At 36.5% G+C, this 9,407-nt stretch overlaps 1 protein-coding gene across 1 annotated transcript in view; it reads left to right on the top strand.

Annotated features, from left to right (window-relative positions):
* Positions 1-2,901: 2,901 nt before the first annotated feature.
* LOC145263208 (uncharacterized) overlaps positions 2,902-9,407 on the top strand; it is a 291,719-nt gene continuing 285,213 nt past the window's right edge. The window contains exon 1 of the mRNA XM_080120287.1: positions 2,902-3,107. The gene's annotated coding sequence lies outside the window, so the exon portion shown is untranslated. The remainder of the gene's footprint in view (positions 3,108-9,407) is intronic.

The following is a 9,407-nucleotide window of genomic DNA, read 5'->3' as shown; positions in this document are numbered from 1 at the left end:
TAACGTACTGTACATGCAATAACCCTTATCCCTGAGTGGCTTCCAGGCCTTGATAAGTAGTGATCACCTTGTACAAAAAAAAAAAAAGTATCAGACCTGATAGAATGGTTAATTGTAGGTGTAGACGGCTTTATATCTTCCAAAAAATTCCCAGCAAAAACCTACTAGTCAGTAGAGGTTCTCTCCAGAATGTGCTGCTGCCATTGCGCACTAAAATCACTATTTCCATTGCTTCTAACGTAATAGATGTACTGAGACTAAAGCCACCTTCAGGACTGCCAGCAACGATTGTAAAAGAGTAATAAATAATGTGAGAGAGTTGTATGCTCAGTCCGTCAAGTCCAAAGTAACAATTTTGGCAAATAACAAACACGGTCCTGAATAGAAGTGTGTGCTCTATCCCAACTATCACCAATGAACCAGAGGTAATCTCATCGGCATCGGACAAAGCCAAACTCTTTGCCAAAAACTTTGCAACTAATTCTACCCCGTGCGATCAGGGCCGCCAAACCCTCCATATTTCCTCCTGTGTTTGAAAACATGCTATGCAATATACAAATATCTGTGCATGATGTATCCAAGCTAATCAAAAACCTTGATTCCCACAAAGCAACTGGTCCTGATGGCATTCCAATTATAGTGCTGAAACAACTTCAACCAGAACTAGCTCCAATACTTACAAAGATATTTAAGGATTTACTTGAGCAGAATTGCTTCCTAACACCCTGGAAAACCTCATGAGTATGTCCAATATTTACAAATTTAGGTGATCAGTCATCTCCCTCTCAATACAGACCAATCAGTCTCCTGTGCATCATTAGTAAGTTGCTGAAATCTATGTTACATAGAGAAGTAGGAAAAATAACCTCCTCAGTGACATACAAGATGGTTTCCATTCTGCTAGATATACAGCAGATGTACTAACAGCTATATCTAATAGGATTAGCAAATATCTTGATGGAGACTTCCTTTCTGGGTCAATTGCTCTTGACATATCAAAGGCCTTAGATAGGGTATGGCATAAAGGTCTACTCCACAAAATCTCCAGCTACAATATAATTGGAAATGCTTTTTCAATTATTAAATCATTTCTCTCTGATAGATTCATAAAAGTAGTGGTTGATGGACAGAAATCAGAAACTTACAGTATTAATGCTTGAGTCCCTCAGGAGTCCATCGTGGGCCCAACTCTCTTCCTGATCTACATCAATGATCTCCCAAAGACATACTTAAATCATTCGTTGACGTCTATGCTAACGACACTATCACTTCAAAGGCTGTAAGCAATCAAGATCTCTCTGATTCACTCTCTTCTAATCTTGAGCATATGGTGCAATGGGGAAAGAGGTGGCTGGTTACTTTTAATGCATCTAAAACCAAGCTTCTATATTTACATCATCAATGCTCTGATCCACATATGGCATCAATTGAAATGAATGGCTCTCATCTTGGGGAGGGTCCATGTTTTGACAAGCTTCTAGGTCTAACCTTTACTCCTGATCTGATATGGAACACATACATCAAATCTGTTGCCAAGGCTGCTGGAAAAATGGTGAGGTCATTCTACCACTCCAGTAGATATCTCACTGCTGATGCAATTATCTACCTGTATAAGAGTCAAGTACATCCAAGGATGGAGTACTGTTGCCTTATCTGGACAGGAGCTGCTAGGAGCAGCTTATCCTGCTTGGAAGAGTTCAAAATAGACTTTGTAACCTAGTGGGGAATGCCTTTTTTTTCTTCCCTGCAACCTCTTTCCCACAAAAGAGATGTTGTGAGCCTGTCTCTGCTTTATCATTATTTTCATGGCAAGTCCTCATCTCAGCTCCAATCTATGAGCAATTGCCCTAGAAAGGAAGCCTTTGTCAAGCGATTCACTAATCCTATGAGATATAACCGTTAGCACATTATTGCCCTTAGATTTATAAATGAAAAATCTTTCATGTAAAAGGGATGTGCAGGTTCTCGTCAAGTGGTTCCAATATGGGGGATCGATTTATTGTATTAGAAACTGTGCACACACGTCAGTATACCAAAGAGTTTTTTTGTTAATTTAAAAAATCTAAATGTCAGGTGACGAAACTTGAAGATAACCACAAATATGTATATAAAATAATTGAAAAAAGGAAAATATCAAGCTAAATTTTAGAGAAAGGCTAAACTGCTTTAAAAATGCTAAATTCGCGAAATTTGGCTTAAAAACGTCGACTGGTTCTAAAATGGATAATCGATTTACTAAAACGTTGCATTAGAAACATAGCAACTATTTAAATATTGACTTTTTTTTTTTGATAAATTTGTAGATTAGTGTCCATTCGATATTAATCCACTGAAAAATATTTTTAAAAAAGACAATAAAAAAAAAAAAAAACTGTGGGAGGTGAATACGGTACCACTCGTCGTACGTACACTTGTCTCGTTTTTTTTTTGTTGTTTTTTTTTAATTAGATTGAATTCTAAATAAGAATTTACCTTTTACTTATTTTTTTTTCTTTACGTATCATTTGAATCAGACGAAAAAACTTTACGTTGATAGCGTGGAGTTGTTGACAGCATAAAATGTCAAAAAGTGACATTTTACGAAACATTTGTCGTTTTAATATTATTCTTTTTTCCTCACACGCAACTAGAAACAAAAAAAGTATTCAATCTCCATGTTTTACGTTTTTTTTTCTTAAACAAAAAGTCTAACGCTCCATATTGCTTTCCAAAATAGCAACTCATTTAGAATATATATAGTTTTTTTTATATTTAATTCTCCCTTCTGGAACCATTCTTTAAAAGTCTTTAAAAGTGAACAATTGTACGATAGATTAAAGCAAAACTAGAAATGTGTATAAACTTTTTTTGCGGTTCGGTTTCGACTCGCTTAATCCATTTCAACTTTTTTATCAACCTACCGCGCCATTTTCAACATGCGTTTGTCAAAATGTCTGTATAAGTTTTCTTATTGAAATAAGACACTTCTAAATCATAACAGTTTAAAAACTTATCAATATATCAAGTATTTTTCCTTTTTAAAGCTAATAAGGAGTTCAGCATGTTTTAGTGTGCTTGTTGTTTTCTTCCTCTTTTTTTCTCTGCTTCGAAGTCAAAACAAATATAAGGTAAGCAAAGCGTAAGCAGTTCCTTCAATTTAAATTCATTAAAGTTTTAAAAATAAAATTTAACAGGGAAAATAAGTCCTGTAACTTATTTATAGTGAAATAAGTTTTTAAAAAATATTCCTTAACAATTTATTTGAGTTTAAACTATGTTTTGAAAATAAATAAGAAAAATTATATGAAAAAAAATGAAAATACATTCAAAGTGAGTTTGAAACGCCAGAATGATAACTAAGCTGGAAAATACAGTAACAAATCGATAAAATGGTTAGCAAAGGAAGAACGATAACTTAAGTTCATAACCTTGCACTTTAAGTAAAAAATTATGAATTGAATTACCGTTCTTTTTCTCTATCTAGATATCTTTATAAAGACGCTAACTATATTTTTTCGGTCAACTTTTTATTTTGACTTTTTTTTTCTATAACTGCGTAGGCGCACATGGGAAGCATTACACCAAGTCTGTAAATTTTTATTTTCGTCCTTTTTTTTTTTTTTTCATTTTTTTCAGCGGATTATTATCGAACGGTCACTAATCTACCAGAAAAAAATTGAAACATTTATTGTATGAAAAATGTATCAAAATATAATTTGGGTTTGTATTACTGTACACATAGATTCGAAAAAGTTGTCAAAAAACAAATATATAACAAATAAATGTTATCAAAGGCAAGATAAATTACTTTTCTACCAAACTGGATATAATTTTAGTGTTTTTATTCAATTTAACATGTTTATTTAGCTCGAAAAGCATACAGTGTTTACCGATATATTGGAAAATTCAAAATGGCGCCCGACTCTCTCTTTAACACGGTAAGTTCGGAAAAAGGTATAATAAATAATAAACTAAACAAAATACTGTTAGAAATTCGCTCAATATATGTTACCGTGACATAACTTGACATATATTGAGCGAATTTCTAACAGTATTTTGTCTAGTTTATTATTTATAACACCTTTTCCCGAACTTACCGTGTTAAAGAGAGAGTAGGCCGCCATTTTGAATTTTCCAATACATCGGTAAACACTGTATGGTTTTCGAGCTGAATAAACGTGTTACATTGAATAAAAACACGAAAATTATATCCAGTTTGGTAGAAAAGTAATTTATCTTGCCTTTGATAACATTTATTTGTTATATATTTGTTTTTTGACAACTTTTTCGAATCTATGTGTACAGTAATACAAACCCCCTAAATTAGAGCCTATGTTGATGTACAGTGTAACCCGGATATAAGAATTCCAGATATAAGTATAACTCGGATATGAGGTAAGTGACCGGTTAGGAAGTCTCTTATATCCGGGTTACACTAACACTATTTGTTTTATTTGTTTCACTATAAGAAAACACTACTGAAGGCAGTGAAATGACGCAAAATAGTCCGAGGGTCCAGGGGTTCATACCATGCAAGCGGTAAATTTGGAACAGGTTTGATTATCAGATTCCTTGTCAGCGACCTCGAATACCTATAAAAAACAAATTAGAGTGGTCGGTGTTCTGTTGCCTGACGACTTTCCTTATACTGTGGCTCAAAACAAGGAGAAAGTTGCAACATGTTGTCTGTTGTGACCTCTAAGGTCTGGAAGCACTAATGTGTGTCTAACCTCTCCCACTGTCAATGCCAAAAAACCATGCCCCTATGCGGTATTCAGCCGCTTTAATAGGAAGTAGGGGAGGGGGAGCATAATGTGACATCACATGAGTCACGCATGCCCAAGAATTAAAAAATGGCATCCTAGATGCCCAGAGAGGCCGACGCTTAAATGATTTCTCACACATTCCCATCTCAAGACGCAAAAGAAAAATGAATCTTGGAATATATTTCCTTTTTCTTTTTTTCAACCCCAGGAAAATGCCTTAAAGATCATCTTAGTTACATTTGGGCTGGTGCATCTGCTATTAGTCTCTAATTTCTGGACAGGGTTCAAAGTTGAGTCGCCAATTACTGAACTGTCATCTAAGCTTCAGCCTCTGTCCCATCAAAGAAATGTTGCATCCCCGTGCCAGTTCTACAAGTACTTTAATGGTGACTGCGCTGACGAACTACAAGCACTTGTACCCCCTCGACGTAGATACTCCCGACAAACCCGACAAACCCGACAAGCAGCTAAATCCCACCCCTTCACAGTAGAGATCCCTAGGTGTAAGAAAGTCTTCTACTCTAATAGTTTCTTCCCCAGAACAAATGCCTTAATGAATCTTGCTTTCCGACCTGTTGGAAAACTGCTTCTGTGGTACCAGTATTCAAGAATTCTGGCGAAAGAACTGACCCATTAAATTATCGCCCTATTAGCCTCCTCCCACTTTTTGCCAAAATATTTGAGACCTTAATTAACCATGCTCTAGTCCAGCACCTTACTGATGCTAAACTTCTGACCGACCATCAATATGGATTTAGACAAGCCCGTTCCACGGCAGACATCCTCACTGTAATCTCTGAACGCATATACCATTCACTGGACAAAGCGGGAGAGGGCAGAGCGGTAGCTCTAGATATATCTAAGGCTTTTGACAGGATATGGCATGAGGGTCTCCTCAGGAAGATTAGATCTTACGGTATCACTGGTAGAATACTTAACATAATTAAATCCTTCTTAGATAAGAGAAAAATCCAGGTTGTCCTCGACGGTCGTACATCTAAACAATATGATATAAATGCGGGAGTGCCCCAGGGATCTATCCTTGGTCCTCTGCTGTTCCTGATATTCATAAATGACCTCCCCGACAAAATTGCCTCTGAGATGGGTATATATGCTGATGACACCACACTCTATAGCAGGCACGACAGGAAAACAAATGAACATATATCTAAAGTAATGGCAGAAACACTAGAGGATGACCTCCAATCAGTAGTGGAATGGGGACAAAAATGGATGGTAACGTTCAATGCCACCAAGACAAAACTGGTTTCATTCAATAATTACAAGAAACCTTCTCTACCACCTATAGCAATGGCCAACAACTCTTTATCTGAGAGTACGTCTTTCAAGCTCCTTGGCCTAACGTTCACAGGAAACATGAGTTGGAACAATTACATCGAGGGCATTGCTAGGGCCGCTGCGAGGAAGGTGGGCTCTCTCTACCGTGCTAGAAAACTACTAACACCCGAAAGTATCCTGTACCTCTATAAGGCCACTATTCGCCCATGTATGGAGTATTGCTGTCATATTTGGGCCGGTGCATCGGCTACTAGTCTCTCGCTCCTTGACAGGGTTCAAAAGAGAGTCGCAAATCTGATAGGCCCTAAACTGGCATCTAAATTTCAGCCTCTGTCCCATCGTCGAAACGTTGCATCCCTCTGCCTGTTCTACAAGTATTATAATGGTGAATGCTCTGAAGAACTGCAAGCACTTGTGCCCCCACGACGTGAACACCCTCGACAGACCCGACAAGCTACAAAATCCCACCCCCACACTGTAGAGATCCCTAGATGTAAAAGATCTTTCTACTCTAGTAGTTTCTTCCCCAGAACGGCTAGACTTTGGAATTCCATTCCAGGTCACTGCTTCCCCAACTGTACTGACATGCATAAGTTCAAGTGCAACGTGAACCAACATCTCGCTGCCCTAATCCCTACATAGTACCCCAGTAGATGTTTCTCCTGATAGTAGCCCCCTACATTAAAGTGGCAATGTGCCTTGTTTGGGGTGAAAATGTAAAAAAAAAAAAAAAAAAAAAAAAGAACTGCTAGACTTTGGAACTCCCTTCCAGGTTCCTGTTTCCCCAACTGTACTGACATGCAGAAGTTCAAGTGTAATGTAAACAGACATCCTGCTACTCATCTCCCTTCATAATACCCCTGCAACTTATGTCCTCGATAGTAGCCCCTACTTCAAACTGCTGCTGTGCCTCGTTTGGGGTGAAAATTGAATAAAAAAACCCAAAAAAACAATGCCTCTTAGGAATTAGGGGGAGGGAGGATAACGCAAAATCATATTCACATGTGAATTACGCATGCCCAAGAATTAAAATATGGCACCACAGATGCCCAGAGAGGTGAATGCTTAAAATTATTTCTCACAGTTGTAGCGTAAGGTAACATTTACCAAAAGATTGTATAAAAATGGAGCAAAATATAATTTTAGTTGCCATGCACTTTTAGAAAAGGAAAAGTTATTGACAGTGTTGCCAAGTAAGATTTTAAAAACCTGCTAAATCAATAAAAAGAAATCTCCAGAAAATCGCTAGATTTTGAACTTTTGCTGTCTGAAATTTTCAAAAACTGCTAATTTCAAACAAAGAATCTCCAAAAAAAAAAAACAGTATATTTTAACTTCTTACCCTGCATAAATTTAGAATTTCCACAGGTCCTGCTAGTTAGAACAAATATTTTTTTATGAAATTATAATAGTTTTTACCTCATTTAATAGTTACAATAATGCTGTCAGTAAGTTTTCACAAGTTGTTTATAAAAACATTTTTGTTTTCCGTTCTTTTTGGGGTGAGTATTCAGTTATAGAACTTGTGTAGTTTAACAGGTGCTTCTGCAGTTTAATTAACTGTTTTTCCGTAAATAACGCATTGACATTTACCAAGTGGAATACCGTTAAACATTTTACAAAAATTCTGTGTTTACATTTGGTGAGGGGTGGGGGTGGGGGGTTGTGGCAACATTTTGGAAGAAAAAAGTTGCTCAAGAATAATGAATTTTAATAGATTGTAATTCGTTTAAAAAAAAACAACTACTTGTTAGTTTTTCCATTTTTTAGCCATGCCTATATTTAATGTTTAATTATTTGTACTCACTAGGAATTCTCAGGTAATCTCAGTCCTCCCCTTGATTCCAATTTTTAATATTAAAAAAAAATTTTCAAGACTGTTCCTAGTGCTCCTGTATTGTTGGATGTGTGATCGTTGTGGTAACCAATCCATAATCGGGATTTCATTTATAGGATCGAGGTTGCGTGTTGCTATTTTATTGAAGTCAGGAGTCACCATTTGTAGGAGTGTATTCACAGAACCATTAAAGGTAAATTTAACAGGATTGCCAATTAATAGAAAAGATTCACCAATCTGGTTGTCTCATTAAAGATTTATCTGCAAAGAGTTGCTTTTTAGGGGTATTACCCCCAATCTCTCCATGTTAAGAATTGCTTTTGGAATAAACATCCCCAACCTCCCCATGTTATGAATAGCTTTCGAAATAAACGTCTCCAACCTCCCCATGTTAAGAACAGTTTTCGGAATAAACGCCCCCAAGTTCCTTATGTTAAGAATTGCTTTTAGAATAAACATCCCTTTGCAGGTAAGTCTTCAGTGGGATAAGCAGGTCACATACAATATTAAATTGTTCTACTCCATGAATTTTTGTAAATTTTTGGATATATTACTATTATCGACAACAATTAAGTACATGTTTTTGCTTAAAACGACATATTTAAAAACCAATTTGTCATCTCTTTCTTAACAAGCACCTCTTCATCTTCCATGTTTCTATTATTATTTGTACTCACTAGGAGTTTTCACACTGTTCACCATCAAAGACCACTGTCGTTTGATATGAAAAGGAAATGTCTGAATTTTTTCACGTGTGCCAACACCATTTTTTTTTTTTACAAAAGAGTCACCACGTATCAAGACCCGGAGGCCATTCAAGGATAAAGGTTAATGAGTATACAGTGGTCAAGGGGAACATGTCATAATAATTGTTAGTAGTGGAAATTTGGTAAATTGAATTACATAAAGAGATGGCCCATCAAGAATTTGTTCATGTTGGACTTGAAGACTACCATATTGTAGTAAATTGGAAAGCAGGAAAACAGAACAGAGTTCCACGGGTGTGCAATTCTAAGAAAAGTTTTGTTCATGGAATCTATGTTTAAGTTTAGACACAGATAAAGAGTGGGGGGAAATTATTGATTATGGTTTCAGTTAGACAAGTGTTTTTCATAGTCAGGCCAGGAGGGACCATAGATTGGAGTTTAGACGAGCACTTGCCATGAAAATAATCATAAAGCAGAGACAGGCTCGCAACATTTCTTCTAAAAATTTAATTTAAAAAATTCTGGCGAAAGAACTGATCCATTAAATTATCACCCCATTAACCTCCTCCTGCTTTTCGCCAAAATATTTGAGACCATAATTAATCAAGCTCTAATCCAGCTGCTAAACTTCTGACCAAACATCAATATGGATTTAGGAAAGCCCGTTCCACAGCAGATATCCTAACTGTAGTCTCTGAATGTATATACCATTCACTGGACAAAGCAGAGGAGGGTAGAACGGTAGCCCTAGATATATCTGAGGCTTTTGACAGGGGATGGAATGAATGTCTTAGGAAAATCAGATCATATGGTGTCACT

This window comes from Euprymna scolopes, chromosome 3, assembly GCF_053919585.1.
Source record: "Euprymna scolopes isolate OS-2025 chromosome 3, ASM5391958v1, whole genome shotgun sequence".
In the NCBI taxonomy this organism is placed as follows: Eukaryota; Metazoa; Mollusca; class Cephalopoda; order Sepiida; family Sepiolidae; genus Euprymna; species Euprymna scolopes.
This window is presented reverse-complemented; position numbering and strand designations above follow the sequence as displayed.